Source organism: Schistocerca americana, chromosome 3 (assembly GCF_021461395.2).
Source record: "Schistocerca americana isolate TAMUIC-IGC-003095 chromosome 3, iqSchAmer2.1, whole genome shotgun sequence".
In the NCBI taxonomy this organism is placed as follows: Eukaryota; Metazoa; Arthropoda; class Insecta; order Orthoptera; family Acrididae; genus Schistocerca; species Schistocerca americana.
Genome location: NC_060121.1, coordinates 870,651,376 through 870,663,617, shown reverse-complemented (window position 1 = coordinate 870,663,617; position 12,242 = coordinate 870,651,376).

Sequence of the window (12,242 nt, the reverse complement as noted above, 5' to 3'; positions counted from 1 at the left end):
TGCATGGACGTAACTGCACCACTAAGTACACTACACTTGTCAGTATAGACTAACCATTTTGCATCCACGCATCCACAATTCAACACGTGACCTGCTGCACAGGGGAAAAAGAGCATTAACGTCTTGCTCTTGCCACCTGTACTTGAGGTACTAACCAACCTAAAAACATACGACTTGTAATAGCTATTATTATTAGTCTCCAAATGACGTAAATGCTGATGTAACGTTGTTCAATACACCATCCTCAGACACCAATAGAAATATCTGTACTTACGCTCCTAACACTCCGTATTTATATGAGTGGGTAAAATAAAAAGTCCCCAAAATCTTTATAAGACTGACATGGAACTGATCTTTGTTAATGAAGAAATCTAAAATGTTAGAAAACGTGATTTCGATAAGCCAACCCAGCTAGCTGTCATGTCTGCGTCTCGCACGAGCTCTGAACAGAGTACTTCGCTGTGTCCTTAGGACTGAGCGAGTGAGAGGGAGAGAGGTGTTTAGTGGCCGGTTGAATCCAACGCAAAATGGCGCTCATGATAGAACGCGAGTGTTATACGAAGCACAGTTCGTAGTAAACGAGTGCAGAACCGTTTGCACAAGGGTTTAAGACTGGCAATGTTTTTGAAAAAAACCGCAGAAAGTCTGGAACGTAAAACTTACTAGCAAAATGGCCTGAAACGGGCTCCGTAGCGAATAACGAATGTAAGTATCCGAAAGGAGTTCCAACACCACAAAACACTGCTCCAGTGAAAGAAAGCCCGCAACGAAGTCCGACGGAATGTCAACGTCGTTTATTTGTGCCGAGTGAGAATCAAGAGAGAGTCGCGTCGAAACATTCGCAAAAATTCGCTGTATCCTTAGAACTTTACCATCGCGCAAGAGTTAATACAAACGAACTTTCGCGTGCTAAGTTCTGCTGGCGGCTTCTGAGTGTGGAGTGGAATCAGGATTTCTCAGTTTTTCATTTCTTGGGGTGAGGCCTTTTCAGCGGATCTGTGTATGTAAACTCACACAGCATGCGCCATTATGCTTCGGAAAACCATCATCAGTACTTTGAAGAGCCGTTGCATAATCTCGAGAATGGCATTTGGTGCACAATGTCTGGTGTCGGCATCTAAACATGATTCTTTCACCAAGCTGTCAATGCTAGTCGGTATGTCCAGAAACTGTTTGATCCCTGTACTGATCAACTCACATAACACGAACGACATGTCCGAAAGAACAGATACCGCATACATCAGATTCAGCATGCACTCAACAAGCCGTTCGAAGCCCCTACACAAATATCAAGCCATGCTGCCTCTACAGCCGTCCATAATTGCCAAGCTATTGCCGGTGCAGAGTTTTGTTCACGACGTGACCTCTCGATTATGTCTCGGACGAGCTGCATGGCCAAATCATTCGCTCGAATTGTCTAGAATGTTCTTCAAACCAATCGTGCAAAATTGGGCCGGCTGACATGGCGTATTGTCCCCCATAACATGACGTTCATGAATGGCTGCAGATGGGCTCCAGGTAACCGAACACAACCATTTCCAATCAATGATCGACTCAGTTCCAAGTAAACACTGCCCACACCCTTATGGAGCCACCACCAGCATGCACAGTGCCCTGTTGACAACTTATGCCTATGGCTCGTATGGTATGCGCCACACTCGGAACTCGCCATCAGCTCTTACCAACTGAAATCGAAACTCATCCGTTCGGGGTACTGTTATCCAGTCGTCTAGGACCCAACTGATATGGGCACGAGCCAAGAAGAGGCGCTGCAGGCGATGTCGTGATGTTAGCAAAGGCGCTCGCGTCGGTCGTTTGCTGCCATCATCCAGTAACGCAAAATTTCGCCGAACTGTCGTAACGGATACGTTCGTCGTACGTCCCACATTGGTTTCTGTGGTTATTTCACGCAGTGTTGCTTGTCTGTTAGCACTGACTACTCTACGCAAACGCTGCTGCTTTCCGTCGTTAAAGGCCGTCGGTGAGTTGTCTGTGGTGAGAGGTAATGCCTGAAATTTGGTTTTCTCGGCACGCTCTTGACACTGTGCATCTCGGAATATTGAATTCCCTAACGATTTCCCTACTCGAAGGTTCCATGCGCCTATCTGCAACTATCATTCCGCGTTCAGCGTCTAACTCGCGTCGTGTGACTTATCACGTCGGGAACCTCTTCACGTGAACCACCTGAGTGCAGATGGCAGTTTCGGCAATGCACTGCTCTTTTATACCATGTGTACACGACACTACCGCCATCTGTATATGTGCGTATTGCTATACCATGACTTTCGTCACCTCAGTGTATATATAACTAGGGCTGGACGGTCCAATGATCCTTTCTGTGCAGATGCATAATACTCTTGAACTCTTATGGGAAGCAGCAAATCGCTGCGAGTAGTGGGTATATTGAGTAGAGGCACTATGTTAGTAGAGTGTGCATAAGTTAGTAATTTGAGTCAGTCAGAGACCGTGTCCAGATGGCTGAGGCTGTCGAGGCGACCATTCGTAAGAAACGAAAAAATCCGTCTTCGAGTCCCAGTCCGGCACAAATTTTCATCTTTCCCCACTGATGTATTTCAATGGCTAGTGGGACCTGACGTCTTCCTTTCCTTTGTATTACAAATGGCTGAGTCTGAAGTGGTGTCCTCACAGGTCAACGTGATCTCCAGATGAATGGCGTCGGATTTGCTCAGTGATGAATCACAGTCCTCCGTCACCCCAGGAGACCATCGTCGATGGCGACCTGAATAGAGGTTCCAATACCGCAATGTTACTTCTTGGATAATGCTGTGGGAAGCCTTCGTATATGACTAGATGTCACAGCAGGTAGTGACTGAGGGAACTCTGACAAGCACAATACTACATCTTGAACATATTGCGTCCTCAAGTGTTATCTCTCAAGGGAAGACATCATGGTGACATTTCTCTATGAACTGTCTGCATGACGCTGAGCTATTTATGTGACCAGCAAGAGCCTCAGATCTGTCCCTGACAGAACCTCCATGGGACCAGTTCAGACGTCAACTTCGTCCCGTTGCCAGTATCCAGGATTTTGGGTCAGGAGAGGGTACAACGACTTTATGACACCTTCCCAAGTGAACCAGTGTGTGCGTCCAGGCCAGAGGGGGGTTCAAGGTCACACTGACAAGTGGGCTCTTACAGCCAAGTTCTCTGTATTCCACGAGCGTTCGGGATTGCAGCCGGATCACGTTCACTTTTTGCCATAATATTTCGGGTGACAACCGTTCAGTCATCTACAGGTGAATTTACGCCACTGGAGACTGCATTTTTTAGTGGTAGGTTGTGGTACAGCGTCACCGGTGGTGTAAGGGTAAAATATTTCTGTCTTACAATGAAATTATTGAATTGCACGTTGAAGGCGTAACAGTGGGACATGAAGTCCCATACCACCCTCCAATGGTGGAAGTTGAAGGCTGCAGGCAGGTACTACTCAGGTAGTGATACTGGTGGTCGTACCATGGACGTCACATATTGAGTGGTCGTATCGAGACTGATGCATTATTAGTGGCTGTAACAGGGCTGTCGTTAGCCATGATTTGAATGTGATTCCTTGAGGGTGGCAAGAGGAAAAGGGTGTCGGCGCCAGTGCCGTGGAGACCTTGTGCCAAGTTTTCCATTGTCGTGCAGGACATCCACTTTGTCACACAGACGCCTTGCCCTCTTTCGTATGGACGTCTTTCCAGTTACCATTGTTACGCCTTCTGGAAGTTCTCCCTGTTGTTAGTCAGCCATGGTGCCGACCGAACTCGGGCCGACCTCCAGAGACGTGGACCACATCCGTCCTCAGCTCCGAACTGCTTCCTAATGGCTTCTGTCTGTTGCTGCCTGCGCTCCACTATTTATATCCGGCAGGAGGACGTTATTCACCCTCGGTGGTAGCTTTTTGTTATTACTCCCGCTGTATATTGCAGTGTAACTTATCGTGATGGCCTCACTTCCCCTTACTCAGCACTCTCCAGGCTTCGCTTGGCGCTCGGTCTGTGTGCGTCCTTGCGTCAGTCTGTTGGTAGACTGCTGCTGTCAGCAAGGCTGTCTGTGTCTGCCTACTTCGCAACGCCTCGGTCGCTGGCGTGCCTCTGTTTTGCCCTTCTCCACTGCGTGAAGCAACGCTTACTACACGTGTCTGCAACACCACGTTTGTGTCCTCATGGAGGTAACTACTCTTGTGAGGGGAGTGGCATGCAGGGTCCACCGCAGCAGCGTAATCTGCAGGCGCTGGTGGGTCTGCATCTGAAAGGCACTAATCGTGGCTCACGCGGAAGAGCCACAGGTGAGAGAAGGGTGGACACCTGTCCAGTGCAGTCGGAGCTTGGTGTCTCAGTTCAGTTCCATACTGTTGAACATTGGGTACAAGGCTTTTATCAGCTTCAGTCCTTCCTGGGTGACGTATTCAGTATGTCGATGAGAGAGCAGTGTTTTATCCATCCGGACACGTACACCTACATTCGGACCATGCAACCAGGATGGAGGATTGGGCGCAGCATGGTGAAGTAGACCAGAGTAGTTTTGGCGGCATTGAGGGCAATCTTCTTTGAAGGAGATCCGGTGACTGTTGCGTGCACCTGTCTTTGGAGACCAGCAGTGATCTGGTCCGTGTTGCGGCTGGTTATATAGAGCGCCGTATCGTTGTCGTATTGCGCCAGCTGGCAGTGCGGGATGACTGGCATATCTTTAACACGATTGTTAAAGAGGATGGGAGACAGCACAGAGCCTTGAGGGGCACCCATCGACATGTGACGCAAGCTCGGACGTTTTCCTTGCTAAGTAGCCAAGAAGGTTCTGTCGTGGAGGAAATCATCCACGATCTTGTTATAGATATCTGGGATGGTCGTCTTCAACACGAGATTGCCTTGCTAAATCCTGTCATACGCGTTTTGCAAGTCCATGAAAACCACTGGCGTCGACGTGATGGAGTTTAATGGACACTGCTGGTTCACGGTGTCGGCTTTATTGAAAAAACTGACCCACAGGCGCAGCAGTCACTGGAGCGTCCTCTATCAAAATCCGCGCTCTCTGCAAATGCTGTTCCATCTGCGGCGCGCAGCCCATGCGTAGAGGTGAAATTACACGTCCGCCCTCTGTCGGAACGCGCGCTCGCGGGGAACAAACGTCCGATGTCGCCATACATGTCATTACCAATAAACTGTCTTCTCTCAGAAGAAATTAGAGAGATGGCCGGGTCCCAAGCCTTGTCCAGTTTAAAGGCACCGTCACGATTTATAAGATCTTGCGCTAGACGCATTTCCACAGACTCTTTAATTACTGAGTCCCAGAAGCATCTCGCCGGGGCCAAGGTTTTTATGGCAGAAAAATCCATGGAGTGTCGTGTAGTAATATAATGCTCATCTACGGCCGACTTACTAGGCTGCGAGAGGCGAGTGTGGCGCTCCTGTTTAGCGCACCTTTCGTGCACTACACGTATCGTCTGACCCATCGCCAGAAGACTTCCGGTTTAAGTTCTGCTGACTCAGGTGCCTTTTTTTTTAAGTCTTCCATAAAAAAGTTTGCCTTGTAAATTTGACTCGATATTGTAATCACTGTAATAACATCATATTCCCTCCCAACTCGCGAAGTTTCATTTCTTTTCCTCCTCCCCTTCTGACTTTCACTTTTTTTGTCAGGCAGCGAAATACGGCGGATATCATTTCTGAATAATATGATGTGTTTAGAACTGCGATGCTGTTGTACCCATTATTACGTGAAAGAGCAGTCCAGTTAGCTTTTCCTGTATACATTGGCTCGCCATGCTCGACATTCAGCTCTCGCTGCTAACGTTTTTCCAGCGATGCAGCGGTTCGCCGCCCGGGCTCGGTGCAAGCAGTTTCGCGGATCCGATTATCTCTACGGAGAGCAGAGAGCGAATCTCAGGCGCTCCCTAAACTTTTAATCTCATTTAAGGCGAGAACCCCGCTGTGCCGATGGTGGAGCGAGATGCAAATGGAATCAGCTTCTTAGCGTTGCGAGGCCTTCCACGCAACGGCCCTTTTCCCATTAAGGGCAACCGGGAGTTCTGCGGAGATAAGTTTAAGTAAGAAGGACACTGACCCCGATCCTGTGACGTGCGACACCGCATGGAAAAAAACCGTAAAGATCTGAACAAAATTGAAAAGCGAAAGTAATTTATTTTTATTTCCTAATAATTAATTTACGGTCTCTACATAGCAAGTAAAACATAAAAATTTACGCACGCTTTAAAAGGTGCTATCTTCGTTCTACTTTGGAAGCTGGCCTGAAGGACGATCTGAATTTTTAATATCATATTCTCTTAACAAACGTAGCTGAAACAGAGAGTGCTCTTTTTGCTGTGGCATCAGTACTTATGCAGGGTGTTACAAGAAGGTACGGCCAAACTTTCAGGAAACATTCATTCACACACAAATAAAGAAGAGATGTTATGTGGACATGTGTCCGGAAACGCTTAATTTCCATGTTAGAGCTCATTTTAGTTTCGTCAGTATGTACTGTACGTCCTCGATTCACCGCCAGTTGACCCAATTGAAGGAAGTTAATGTTGACTTCGGTGCTTGTGTTGACATGCGACTCATTGCACTACAGTACTAGCATCAAGCACATCAGTACGTAACATCAACAGGTTAGTGTTCATCACGAACGTGGTTTTGCAGTCAGTGCAATATTTACAAATGCGGAGTTGGCAGAAGCCCATTTGATGTATGGATTAGCACGGTGCAATAGCCGTGGTGCGGTACGTTTGTATCGAGACAGATTTCCAGAACGAAGGTGTCCCGACAGGACGACGTTCGAAGCAATTGATCGGCGTCTTAGGGAGCACGGAACATTCCAGCGTATGACTCGCGACTGGCGAAGACCTAGAACGACGAGGACACCTGCAATGGACGAGGCAATTCTTCGTGCAGTTGACGATAACCCTAACGTCAGCGTCAGAGCAGTTGCTGCTGTACAAGGTAACATTGACCACGTCACTGTATGGAGTGTGCTACGGGAGAACTAGTTGTTTCCGTACCATGTACAGCGTGTGCAGGCACTATCAGCAGCTGATAGGCCTCCACGGGTACACTTCTGCGAATGGTTCATCCAACAATGTGTCAATCCTCATTTCAGTGCAAATGTTCTCTTTACGGATGAGGCTTCATTCCAACGTGATCAAATTGTAAATTTTCACAATCCAAATGTGTGGGCTGACGAGGATCCGCACGCAATTGTGCAATCACGTCATCAACACAGATTTTCTGTGAACGTTTGGGCAGGCATTGTTGATGATGTCTTGATTGGGCCCCATGTTCTTCCACCTACTCTCAATGGAGCACGTTATCATGATTTCATACGGGATACTCTGCCTGTGCTGCTAGAACATGTGCCTTTACAAGTACGACACAACATGTGGTTCATGCACGATGGAGCTCCTGCACATTTCAGTCGAAGTGTTCGTACGCTTCTCAACAACAAATTCGGTGACCGATGGATTGGTAGAGGCGGACCAATTCCATGGCCTCCACGCTCTCCTGGCCTCAACCCTCTTGACTTTCATTTATGGGGGCATTTGAAAGCTCTTGTCTACGCAACCCCGGTACCAAATGTAGAGACTCTTCGTGCCCGTATTGTGGACGGCTGTGATACAATACGCCATTCTCCAGGGCTGCATCAGCGCATCAGGGATTCCATGCGACGGAGGGTGGATGCATGTATCCTCGCTAACGGAGAACATTTTGAACATTTCCTGTAACAAAGTGTTTGAAGTCACGCTGGTATGTTCTGTTGCTGTGTGTTTCCATTCCATGATTAATGTGATTTGAAGAGAAGTAATAAAATGAGCTCTAACATGGAAAGCAAGCGTTTCCGGACACATGTCCACATAACATATTTTCTTTCTTTGTGTGTGGGGAATGTTTCCTGAAAGTTTGGCCGTACCTTTTCGCAGCATCCTGTATACTTTAAGACAAAAGGGAGAGAGAGAGAGAGAGAGACGACGCACCACAAAGGAGTTATGCGAATTGGTCACAAAACTGATATTCATACAGGTATCGACTGAAAACGCATAAGGGTGAACTTTGCTGGCCGATGGATCAATGTGTGACGCTGCAGCGCGATTTTACCGCGCATTTGTCAAAGATAGCAAGCAGGGGACATGTCGATACCAGGTCATAAAGTCTTTGCGAATTTCATTCTGTGCCCTCTGTTGGACAGTAACTATGCCTCGCAGACAGGCGTATGAACAATATACGCAGGTTCCAGTATTTGAGAAAGGGCGTGTAACAGCGCAGAATTTTAAACTACCACGAGGTTCGTAACAAGGTACACTCGACAGCGTAGTGAGAGTCATTCTGCAGATCGTCACCTGGGCTGTAGATAAATCATGTATGCACAGTATCCTTTCCTCCAGGAACGTAAGTCCTGCAAGCTATGCAGGAGAACTTCAGTGAAGTTGGGAAAGTAAGAAGAAAGGTACTCGAAGACATAAACCTGTGCTCGATCGGGACTCGAAACCGGCACCGTAGCGATTCGCAGGCAATGTTCTTAACGACTGAGCTATCTAGGTACGACTCATAACGTCCCCCAGCTCTTCGCCTCAGCTTTGCAGTTGGGTTGAACAAATTGCACCTCATCTGAACAAGGAACTTCTTCGATCTCCACGCAGCTTGTTCTAAATCACTCGTAGTACTGTCCTATTTCGATCTGGCAAGCCTTTATTTAATGCTTGTTAGGTGAAGATGTAGTCTTTAAGCCCAGCTATATTAGGAATGCAACGTACGCTAGTTTTCGTAACCTCAACCTCGAATGCACACACCCTGACTGTCATTTCCTGCGAACGTGAATAGCAGAGAATGGGTTGGGGGGAGAGAAGAGCACAGTCTGGTGGAGGGTGCAGAGACTAGATGGCGACCTGACGAGAGTGACAGGCGCAGCGTCGCGAAGTGACAAAAAAAAAAGAATGGGCAATGGAAGAGGAGAGGAGCGGCGTAGGGCAAAATGCGGGAGGGTGCATTGCCTATGGCGGCACACAGGGGACAGAAACTGCTGAGTGGGGGGGAAGTAGGTTGAGGTCAGGACAACTGCAGGAGTGCAGAATGTGTTGTAAGGATAACTCCCATCTGGGCAGTTCAGAAACGCTGGTGATGAAGGGGAGAATCCAGATAGCCCGGATTGTGCAGCAGCCATTGAAACCAAGCATGTTACCTTCAGCTGCATGTTCTGGTACAGAGGTGGTCCAACCCACTCTTGGCCGCAGTTTTGCGGTGATTGTTCATCGTGGTGGACAGCTGGATGGTGGTCATGTCACTATAAAAAGCTGTGCAATGGTTGTAACCTACATGGTATACGACATGGTTGCTTTCACAGGTGGCTCAGCGTTTGAACCTTTGATTGGGTGAGATAAGCCTGTGACTGGACTAGGAAAAGGAATGCTGTATGGGTGGACAGAACAAGTCTTGCACTGGGGTGTTCCACAGGGATATGATGCCTATGGCTAGGGGTTACGATTGGATGGCATAGGGGTAGACTAGGATGTTGTAGAGATTGTGTGGAGTACCGGGTAACTAGTGTTGGAGGATTGGAGGCGTGTGGGGGAAATGACACAGAAAATCTGTTTCCAGACTAGGTCTCGGGAAGTGTGCCTATCTGTGAAAGCCTTAGTGAGACTATCAGCCTCTACACTACGTGATCAAAAGTATCCGAACATCCCCAAAACATACGTTTTTCACATTAAGTCCATTGTGCTGCCACCTACTACACATGTAATCCATATCAGCGACCTCAGTAGTCATTAGACACCGTCAGAGAGCACAATAGGGCACTCCGCGAAACTCACGGACATCGAATGTGGTCAGGTGATTGGGTGTCTCTTGTGTCATACATCGCTAGGTTCACTGTTTCCGATGCGATAGTGAAGTGGAAACGTGTAGGGACACGTACAGCACAAAACCGTACAGGCGGACCTCGTCTGTTGACTGACAGAGACCGCCGACAGTTGAAGAGGGTTGTAATGTGTAATAGGCAGACATCTATCCAGACCATCACACAGTAATTCCAAACTGCATCAGGATCCACTGCAAGTACTATGACAGTTGGGCGGGAGGTGAGAAAACTTGGATTTCATGGTCGAGCGGCTGCCACACATCAGGCCGGTAAATGCCAAACGATGCCTCGCTTGGTGTAAGGAGCGAAACATTGAACGATTGAACACTGGAAAAACATTGTGTGGAGTGACGAATCACAGTACACCATGTGGCGATCCGATGGCAGGATGTGGGTATGGTGAATGCCCGGTGAACGTTATCTGCCAGCGTGTGTAGTGCTAAAAAAATTCGAGGGCGGTGGTGTTATGGTGTGGTCGTGTTTTTCGTGGAGGGTGCCTGCACCCCTTGTTTTTTTTGCGTGGCACTATCACAGCACAGGCCTACATTGATGTTTTAAGCACCTTCTTGCTTCCCACTGTTGAAGAGCAGTTCGGGGATGTCGACTGCATCTTTCAACACGATCGAGAACCTGTTCATAACGCACGGCATGTGGCGGAGTGATTACACGACAATAACATCCCTGTAATGGACTGGCCTGCACAGAGTACTGATCTGAATCCTATAGAACAGTTTCGGGATGTTTTGGTACGGCGACTTCGTGCCAGGCCTCACCGACCGACATCGATACCTCTCCTCAGTGCAGCACCCCGTGAAGAATGGGCTGTCATTCCCCAAGAAACCTTTCAGCACCTGACTGAACGTATGCTTGCGAGAGTGGAAGCCGTCATCAAGGTTAAGGTTGGGCGAACACCATACTGAATTCCAGCGTTACCGATGGAGAGCGTCACGAAATTGTAAGTCATTTTCAGCCAGGTGTCCGGATACTTTTGATCACGTAGTCTACATCTGCATCTACATCTACATAGATACTCCGCAATACACCGTACCGTGCGTCGTGGAGGACACCCTGTACCACTACTTGTCATTTCCCCTCCTGTTCCACTCGCAAATAGAGCGAGTGATGAAAGCTTGTCTGTACGCTTTTGTATTAGCCCTAATTTCTCGTATCTTATCTCCATTGTCCTTACGCAGTAGAATCGTTCGGCAGTCACCTTCAAATGCCGGTTCTTCACATTTTCTCAACAGTTCATTTCGAAAAGAACGTCGCCTTCCATCCAGCGATTCCCATTTGCATTCCCGAAGCATCCCCACAACACTTACGTTTGGTTGAAACCTACCGGTAACAATTCTAGCAGCACGCCTCTGAATTGTTTCGATGGCTTTCTTCAGTCCGATCTGGTATGGATTTCAAACACTCGAGTAGTATTCAAGAATGGGTCGCACCAACGTCCTACGAGATATGCGGTCTCATCTAAAAGTGAACCACTATTTCCAAAAATTCTTCCAATAAACCAAAGTTATTTTCCCTCCCTACGACAGTTTTCACATGCTCGTTCCACCTCATATCGCTTTACAACGTTACGCCCAGATATTTGAACTGCTTGACCGTGTCAAGCAGGACACTACTCTATCCGAACATTACACGTTTCGTCTTCCTACTCATTCGCATTAACTTACGTTTTTACACACATACGGTTGCTGCCATTCATCACGCCAACTGGAAACTGTCTGAGTCGTCTTGTATCTTCCTACAGTCACTCAAGTGCACCACGGCATCATCAGCAAACAATCGCAGATTGCTGCCCATCCTGTCCGCCAAATCATTTATGTATATATAGGACTTCCGTGGGCCACTCCTGACGAAACCCTTGTCTCTGATATACACTCGCCGTAGAGGACAACCTACTGGGCTCTATTATTTAAGAAGTCTTCGAGCCACTCACATATCTCAGATTTTATTCCATATGTTCGTATCTTCGTTAACAGCCAACAGTGGGGTACCGTGTCAAATGCTTTCCGGAAGTCTAAAAATATCGAATATGCCTGTTGTTCTTCATCCATAGTTCTCAGTACATCATGAGAGAAAATGGAAAGTGAGTTTCGCACGAGCGATGCCTTCTAAAACCATGCTGATTCGTAGACATAAATCTTTCATTCTCAAGGAAGTTTATTAAACTCTGAATATGTTCAAGGATTCTGTAGCAAACAGAAGTTGGGGATATTGGTCTCTAATTTTTCGGATCCGTTGTTTCAACTTCTTATATACTGGTCACCTGCGCTATTTCCCAGTCGCTTGGGATTCTGCGCAGGGCGAGAGATCACGATAAATGCAGGCTAGGTAAGGAGCCGATGCCGTAGAGTACTCTCTGTAAAATCAAACTGGGGTTCCAC